The sequence below is a fragment of the Phoca vitulina genome, unplaced genomic scaffold, assembly GCF_004348235.1.
Source record: "Phoca vitulina isolate PV1807 unplaced genomic scaffold, GSC_HSeal_1.0 scaffold12, whole genome shotgun sequence".
NCBI classification, from domain to species: Eukaryota; Metazoa; Chordata; class Mammalia; order Carnivora; family Phocidae; genus Phoca; species Phoca vitulina.
This window is the reverse complement of record NW_022589715.1, coordinates 48801802-48811166: the sequence shown is the minus strand read 5'-3', so window position 1 is coordinate 48811166 and position 9365 is coordinate 48801802. Positions and strand designations below refer to the sequence as shown.

Below are 9365 nucleotides of genomic sequence, written 5' to 3'. Positions count from 1 at the left end.
AAATTCCTAATTTGAGTGCATCATCTGTTTCTTGTGGAACTCTGACTAACGCAAGCTGAGAGAGCTATAGGACCTTAAGGATAAACTTCAGTTAAAGTATTGCCCATGGCATTGTTGCCACTTGATTTTTTTTTTTTTTTACATTTCTTGTTTTTTAATTGAATAAATTTGACATGTAACATTGTATAAATTTAAGATGTACAGCAGGTTGCTTTGATACATTTATATATTGTAATATGATGGCCAATGTAGTGATACTTATATTACGTAATTATAATATTATTGCCTTTATTCATTATATTGTGCATTAGCTCTCTATGGCTTATTTACTACTCTTTTTTTTTTTTTTTTACTATATTTTTTTTATTTATTTGAGACAGAATGAGAGAGAGAGAGCACATGAGAGGGGGGAGGGGCAGAGGGAGAAGCAGACCCCCCGCCGAGCAGGGAGCCCGATGCGGGACTCGATCCCGGGACTCCAGGATCACGACCTGAGCCGAAGGCAGTCGCTTAACCAACTGAGCCACCCAGGCGCCCTTTTTTTTACTTTTTTGATGTTCTTGATTCATTCTTACATTTCTCAGCTTCTATATGGCATACATTTCTTTCTTTTTTTTATTATGTTATGTTAATCACCATACATTACATCATTAGTTTTTGATGTAGTGTTCCATGGTTCATTATTTGCGTATTGATTTTAATGGAAGTTAGAAGGCTGTAAAGTTCTGGTGTCTCAGAGCCTAAGTTTGTTGTTGTTGTTGTTGTTGTTTTTAATGTAAACATTTTCATTTATTTATTTGACAGAGAGAGTGAGAGAACACAAGCAGGGGGAGGGGCAGAGGCAGAGGGAGAAGCAGGCTCCCCGCTGAGCAGGGAGCCAGATGTGGGGCTCGATCCCAGGACCCTGGGATCATGACCGGAGTCAAAGGCAGCCACTTAACCAACTGAGCCACCCAGGCGTCCCAGGGCCTAAGATCTTTAATGGTTGGGAAAGAGAGGGCTGGGTGCATTGAAGACCCACTAGAGTCTACAAGGACTTCTTGATTTTGCCTCTGCTTGAGCTTATTTCCTTTCTTTCTTTCTTTTTTCCTTCCTTCCTTCTTTTCTTCCCTTCCCTTCCCTTTCCTATCCTATCCTTCCGTTTCCTATCATTTCCTTCCCTTTTCTATTTCTTTCTTTCTCTCTTTCTTTCTTTCTTGATTTTATTTATTTATTTACTTTTAAAGTAAACTCTACATCCAACGCGGGGCTTGAACCCACAACCCCGAGATCAAGAGTTGCATACAGTACCATCTGAGCCAGCCAGGCGCCCCTGCTTGATTTTATTTTCATCTGTGCAGAGATAAAACAGAAATAAAGCTGCAAAAATATTGATAAATGCTAACGTGGCCATGTGTCTGGACAGCACTGTACCAATGCCAGGCAATGGATCCAGATTTGCCTAAGTCAGTGGTTCTCAAAGTGTGGTCCCTGGGCCAGCAGCAGCAGCAGCAGCAGTGTTACCAAGAAACTTGTTAGAAATGCAAATTCGTTAAGCTTCTGCCTTCAGCTCAGGTCATGATCCTGGGGTCCTGGGATCGAGCCCCGCATCGGGCTCCCTGCTCGGCAGGAAGCCTGCTTCTCCCTCTCCCACTCCCCCTGCTTGTGTTCCCTCTCTCACTGTCTCTCTCTCTGTCAAATAAACAAATAAAAAATCTTAAAAAGAAAAAAAAAAGAAATGCAAATTCTCAAGTCTCACCAGAGACCTACTGGATCAGAAACTCTGGGGGTGTGGCCTAACAATCCTTGTTCTCACAAGCCCTCCAGGGGATCCTGATGCTTGGTCAAGTTTGAGAACCTTTACTCTCAGAAACTCATGACATCACAATTCCCTAAGTTGCAGGCCTCCCTTACAGCTGGGGGTAGTCATGTGATTCCCTCATTCCCTACTGTCTTCAACTTGGGCATCTTATGGGAAGCTGCAGTAACCATCCTGCCATCTTGGGGCAACAAGATAATTGTAGAAGCACTGACCCTGACGTCTGTGCTCACCTCCAAACTTCTTGTTATGTGAAAGAAAATGCCACCCACACCCTCCTGTAATTTAAGGCACTGTTTAGGTTTTCTGTTAGCCAAACATATTTCTCACTGTATGACATGGTTTAAAAAAAACTTGTCCCCTCATGATGATAAAAACTTTAAACAATATTTTAGTGTTGAAATAAGTATTAAATATGGAGCAGAGGGCAACATTCTTATGGATTTTTAAGATAATTTTTAGCCTGTGTGGCCTAATTCTTGCTGAATCCCAGATACCTTGGGATAAAAGGGCCTTCCTCCTATAGAGCTCTCTGGAGCTGTTTGAGACAAACTTTTAAGAGAAACTATGTTGTGGTTTCATTTAAATCAGGATTGAGGCTTTCTAAGAAAGTAGTGGTGGTCAGTGAAAAGGAAAAGTTTCCTACTCTACTCACAACACTTCTGACCTGATGTGTGGGTTGTTTTCCTCACCTTAAGCAATGCTGACACTAACTACCTGGAGTTAGGGCAGTTCCCACGGGTTAAGAACTCAGTCCCACAAAACTGTCCCCATTTTTAGAGGCCAATCACAAGTCCCAGGTTGTGACCTGTCCTACTAACCACCCAGCTATACATGGGGATTCCCACAACCCTTTCCTCAGGGTTGATAATTTTTCTAGAACTGTTCACAGAACTCAGGAAAGCACTTTACTTACTACGATCTGTATATATAAAGGATAGAACTTGGGTACAGCCAAATGGAAGAGAGGCATAGGGCAAACTATGTGGGAAGAGGCATGGAGCTTTCCTGGCCTCACCAGGATCACAACCTTCTCAGCACCTCAATGTGTATGCCAACCCAGGAGTTCTCTAAACCCAGTCATTTAGGGGTTTTATGGGGGCTTCATTACATAAGCATGATTGATTACATCATTGGCCATTGGTGATTAAGTTCATTTCCATCTCCTTTTCCCTCCCCAGAAGTAGGGAGTGAGGCTGAAAGTTCTGACCTTCTTATTACATACTTGCTTCCTTTGGCAAGCAACTATCCTCTATGAGTTACCTCATTAGCATAACTTTAGGGGTTCAAAAAGGCTTCTTACGGGGCACCAGGCTGGCTCAGTGGTAGAGCATGTGACTCTTGATCTCAGGATCTTGAGTTCAAGCCCCATGTTGGGCCTAGAGCTTACTTAAAAAAAAAAAAAAAAGGGTTCTTGTTAATAACAAAAATGCTCTCCTTACCCTTTTCACACAAAAAATGGTAAGGATTTTAGGAGCTCCCTGCCAGGAACTGGGATGAAGATTAAATATAGATTTCTTATTATATCACAATATCACAGTTAATTAATTTCAAAGGCAGCAGTGCCTATTATTTACCTGATTATTGGTACCTGATTCACAGTGAATGCTTAATAAGTATTTGTAGAGTGGAAATGGTGAAAAAAAAATTTTTTTTATGAAGAAAACAGGTTTATCAGTGGAATATTTCCAGTGGTGAAGAGGGGAGTGGATCCATCTGCTCAAATTGGACTACTTGAAATTTGACCCCGAAGCTCCCTGTCAGAGAGAGCATAATGGTCTGCCCATAACCGGCATATAAATATGCTGAATGAATACGTGAAATTTCTTCTGTGTGACATATAAAAATTATGATTCCACTGTGACAGCCAATGTGTTAGGTGTTATTGTATACCACATCCCATTTCATCTTTATAATAATTACATGAAGTAGGCAGTACTGGATTATCAAGTGTGGGTTTAGGGTACCAGAAAAACTGAGGCACCCAAAAGTTGGAGACAATTGATATCTAATGTCTTATTTAAAAAAGAATACCAGGAGTGCCTAGGCGGCTCAGTCAGTTGAGCGTCTGACTCTTGGTTTCAGCTCAGGTCATGATTTCATGGGTCCTGACATGGAGACCCACGTGGGGCTCTATGCTCAGCGGGGAATCTGCTTGAAAGATTTTCTCCCTCTGCCCCCTCCATCTCTCTCAAATAAATAGATCTTCAAGATTTATTTATTTTATTTGAGAGGGAGAGAGAGAGCACACACATGCGGGAGGATGGGCAGAGGGAGAGAATCTTCAAACAGACTCCCCTCTAAGCATCGAGCCCCACGTGGGGCCTGATCTTATGACCCTTGAGATCATGACCTGAGCCGAAACCAAGAGTCCACCACTCAACCCACTGAGCCACCTGGGGGGCCCTAACAAATAAATCTTAAAAAAAAATAGGGGCACCTTTGTTGCTCATTCAGTTAAACGTCTGACTCTTGGTTTCGGCTGGGATCATGATATCAGGGTCTTGAGCTAGGGCCCCACATTAAGCTCCATGATTCTCTCTCTCCCTCTGCCCCTCCCTCACTTGAGATAGTGTGCACTCTCTCTCTCTCGCAGATAAATAAATAAATACAATCTTAAAAAAAAAAATAAAAAGGAACACCAGAGTATGAAAGCCAACATTGGAGAAATCAGGAGTTTTTCTACATTACATTTAGTATTATTTCCACTGTCTTTTGGAGAGTGCTTTGCATTACTAACAGCATCTAAAGCTCTTCACCTGGCTTCCGAAGATTTCCATGATTCCTATTTACAGAACAAGAAAACAAGCCTCAGAGTGCTTAGACTAGATGCATTCACACAGTAACGGAGCCCATGGTGATGGTACTCAGTGTTTATGATACATTATATATTTATGATGGTACACATCAATTTACCTTTTAAATTTGTGAATCTTGTTGGGCCTTCTTTATTGGTTTAGAGTTTTAATCAAATAAAGCACGTGACAAAATTAACCTAAATGTGTTTTGATCCCTATTGTATTCTTAGCCCCTAGAACAGTATTCAGTGCATCTGTATTTTTAGAGATTGAAAGAATGAATGATATGCAATCATCAGCCCACCTAAATGATTGTGCTTTGTATTAGTTTTAGGTTCAACCAAGGGAAAGTGAGAAGGAAATCCAGCAGATCAAGAAACTTCTCTGATGCCCTACTGAGATTGCCTGGATTCTTAAGACCAGGGTCCTACAATGTCTCCACTTTTATGATCTTTAGATTCCTATTTTGGAAGCTGGGATCCTAGACTCCTTTCGCCCTATATAAAGTGTGTCAGACAAAGGAGTGTGATTTAAGGGAATGTATTCTATAAGTTATTTAAGAAATATTTCCTAAGAACTGATACTGATAGTAAAGGGGACAAGAGAAAGGCGAAGTCTAAAGGGCCTACTTCTTTTTCTTCATTACTTTTCCTCCCAACATGAAGAAGTGGGGCAACTGAATTTTAGTCTATGGTATTTCCATTACCTATACTAAAGGATCTCAATCATGGGTGTGCAGAAAACCCACCTGGAGAATTTAGAAATTCACCTTTCTAAGTCTTGTTTCAGAGTCCCTGAGATTACAGGTGTGAGTGGACCCAGGAATTGGCACCCCTGGTGAGTACGGCCCTGGTGGTCCAGCCACTGAACTGTAAAAAACACTAATGTTAAGCAAATTTGGGTCATAGACAAAAAATCTGAACTGCAATCAAGTCTTTATTTCTGTCATCCTCACCATGGCTTGGGCAATTGTCCTATTCCTAAATTTGCCCTTATTCCTAAAACATCCACAGCTCCTTAGCTGAATAGCACTCTGCTGGGTCTTAGCTTAACTTGTCTGTCCAAACCAGTTTACACAAAAGTGTGAATAAGGTTTAAATCCTTTAACAGGGCACTTTCAAAAAAAAAAAATATATATATATCCTAAGGTATTAGAATGCTTTCATTACACTTAAGTTTTGTTTTTTTGGCGGGGAATTAACCTGCAATACCTGTTAGTCTAATTCGATTGCTGAAGGAATCCTGTCCACTTCCCTCTTCTGCTTACTGAATTATTCCTTCTAGACTCATACTGTTCTTTGTGAAGACTTCTTGATAAACCTATCCACAGGGACGATCCCTTATGTCACCCCCATCCCTTGCATGTTTCAGTGATAGTACCTATCATCTTGTACTGGGATTGCCTAATTTAGTTTTGTAACTCCAGTTCTAGGAACAGTGCCTGCCAAACAGCAGGCGCTCAATAATTGTGGAACGAACAAATGAATGTCAAAGACGAGGCCGAGAGTTTTAAAAATCAGTGTTCACTAAGAAACAAAACACGGAAATGTCAAGGGCTGAATGCCAGGCGTTGCAGGCCTAGAAAGAATAAAAATAACCCCTAACAGCACAGAGTCCTCTTGAAGGGATCACCTGTTCCATTTTCTCACTTCGCTTTCCAGCGTCTCCTGACACCCCAGTTTCCCGCTCACTAACTCATTCTCTTCCCTACTGTGGACAGGTCAGGCAGGTAGCACAGCTCAGCAGCTCTGATTGGTCGGCGATGATTTCATTGTTAGGAAACATCCGGGCTTTTTCCCTCCCCGCAACACCTCCTCCAGGGCCCTGCGTTCCGAGCTTCCCTCTCCCGCGTTCGCCCCACCCGTGGCTGAAGCAAAAACAACTGCCTCTCCCCGGACCGCTTCTTATCCTCGCCTGCGCCATCCCTTCCCGTCTCTACGCCAAAGAGAGGCGTTTATGTCCTCCAATGAGGGCCTAACAGGACTTTGTTAGCCAATCAGCAGCCAAGCCCCTGCAATTCCGGGTGGGACTAGGCTTCCACACCTATAACTGGACAGCGCGTTGGCTCCTTTATTGAGCCTGTTTTACGCAAGGCTTAGAGGTCAAAAATAAAGGGGCATGGTTCTCGTAGGCCGGGAAGGATCCGCACACACTCTGGATTCGACCGCTTTCGAACACTAGCCAATCGCTATTCGGATACTTCCCCGCCTTTTGCGCGTTCATTTAAAAAAAGCCAGTGTGACGGACTTGGAAATTGGTTCAGTGACGGACACGGACAGAAAGCCAATGAGTGAGGGTTCGGGTCACCCTTTGGACCAATAAGAAAAGAGAATCGCTAGGGCTCGGTCTTTGCGAGGCGGAGTGCAGGTGGGCGTTATTTGATTGATGGTGATCTCTACTTATGGCTGTTGGGGTGGGTTGGTCCCTAACGCCCAGAGGCGGGGCTGAATGAAGTAAATGGTAATGAAGGGTTGGGTCTCACTCAGTGGGCGGTGTTTGATGGATAGTTGACCTTGCCAATTGAAGGTGGTCGCTGATGCCCAATGGGAAATTAGGAACTGAGAGGCGGGGCATTGTGGGCGGTGAAAACTAAGTACCGAGGTACAGAGCAGCCGAAGTAGGAGGGAGGGTGATGATTGACGGGTCATCTAGCCAACCGGGTGCAGCGAGAGGCTGCACCGTCCCAATGGGTGTGAGCTGGGGGCGGGGCTCGCCGAGGGGCGGGGAGGACAGGGTGCGGGGAGGGGGTTGCAGAAGGAGCGGAGCGGCTGCTGCTCAATGGCGGAAAAGCCGCCGGTACTCTGACCGCCTGGTCCCCCTAGCAGTTGCGGGGGAGTTTCCTGCCGGCGCGGCTGGAGTCTCTGTTTCTCAGGGTTCGGTGGCTGGAAGATGCTCCAGAGAGACGAGGCTGCGGCGGAGGAGGTGGCGGCGGCCGAATCGGCAACGGCGCTAGGGTGGAGAGAAGGCGGCAGCGGCGGCGGCGGCGGCGTGCGGGGCCCGACGGTGTAAACAGCCCCGGAGGCGGCGGAGGCGGTGGCCGAGACCCCGACGGGGAAGCGGCGGCTGAGGCAGGGTCGCGCCTCGGTCGAAAGCCTGGGCTGAGTGCAGCAGAGGGTCTCTGCGGCGGGCGAGAGCGGACGCCCTAGACCTCGCTTCCCTCCCTCGCCCCAGGTAAGGCCGCTCCGCGCCCCGCCGCAGGGGAAACGGCTCGCGGGCACCGCCGAGGCCCCGGACCGTTTTCGGGGTGCCGCCGGGCTAAGGTCGTGGGCCCTGCTTGCCTAATCCTCGCCTCTTCTGCCGTGGAGCCTGGGGGAGCAGAACGCCGGGCCTGGCTCCTGGGTAGGCCCCTTCCCCAGCCGCCGCCTCCGCGCTCGGCCAGGCTGGGAGAGGCTCGGGGCAGGGAATTTTACTTTGCTCCAACGCCTGGAAGTAAACTGCTTTCCCCTGTTCTCTGCTTCAGTCTGCGAGCATCTCTTTCATACCAAAACACTGGGGCTACCCCAGGCCTTAACTCATCCCTTCCTGGATCGTGCTTATTTGAAAACCTTACCTTTTCCATTTGTTTCCTCATCAGCTTCTGCCCCACTCTGCGCTCCACTTCACTTCCTTGTTAAATCTTCTTTCTCGCTCTTCTGTCTGTGCGTCTCACCACCTCCTTCCTTCTTAAGTGGCTTTAAGTCGCTTCTTAGCCGACTCCGGGCTTCTCTTCCCTTCCTTCCCCAGCGATCCTTTTCGGATGTCATTCTTTTTAACAGAGAAGTTTTTAAATGAAACTTCTACCGCCAGTAACCCAAATCTTCCAGACACCTTTTAAGAGTAGACTAATCAGCTTTTTGTGGCAGATCCGTTTTTGTTTTTTGTAATTTAACTGAACCTAATAACCTTTAAAAAAAAAAAGGTTGTATTCTTAAACGTCAAATGTGGAAATGACACCGAGGTAATTTTAAAAACGAGGGACTCAGTGAATGTTGAAAATAGTTATTTCATTTTTTAAGTTGCCTGACCTCTAATGTCGGATTTAGCAGATCTAGAACATTTGCCCATCTTATTTGGCAAAACTGCTTCTTAAGCCGGCCCAGATTCATCAGTATTCAAGTCGGCTTAAAAACAACGTGAAAACTTTAAAAAGAAGATATTTTATGAACAGCTAACTAGGAAGCTGTTTTCATGAAGTCACAGTTAAAGACCTTTTAAAATAGGCTCCACATGTTTAATGTATCAAAATAAAGTTGGCAGGAGTCTTGTAAAAGGATTATTTAGGAATTTGAGTAGTCTTAGTGATATGTAACTATTTTGGGAAAAACATTCTTTTTCTGTTAAGAGACGTTTACAACTGTGATGTGAGAATTACTGAGGTTTATTGTGGGATTAACACAGGAACTCATTTTATTTGAGCTACTGCACGGATGTAGAAGTGGTAGATTGTTCGGGGCAGATAGCGTAAGTTGGTATGTTCTGGGAGATAGAGAAACATGCCATCCACGCTGAATGTTAATGGACATTATTTCATTTACTTTATCTGTTGTGCAATAGCAAAGTTCCTATTGTTGGCCTACTTTTAAATAGAGAATTTCTAAATGGAGACAAGTTACTCTAATTATAATAGTCTTTTCCAAGTGTACAGGCTTTAAAAAAATATGAAGTTATACTATTAAAATGGTAATTTTTAAAGAAATATTTTTGTAGGCTTCTTCGATGGGCAATGTATTGTTTCAATTGAACTTTTAAAATTTAGTATTTAGAAAGGTTTGTTTTTTTTTTGTCAACAT

General features: G+C 44.4%; 1 protein-coding gene across 3 annotated transcripts in view; it reads left to right on the top strand.

The window, feature by feature from the left end:
* The first annotated feature begins 7329 nt into the window (after positions 1–7329).
* Positions 7330–9365, top strand: part of PPM1B (protein phosphatase, Mg2+/Mn2+ dependent 1B) — a 76082-nt gene continuing 74046 nt past the window's right edge. For all 3 annotated transcript variants that reach the window (XM_032411074.1, XM_032411072.1, XM_032411073.1), the window contains exon 1: positions 7330–7767. The gene's annotated coding sequence lies outside the window, so the exon portion shown is untranslated. The remainder of the gene's footprint in view (positions 7768–9365) is intronic.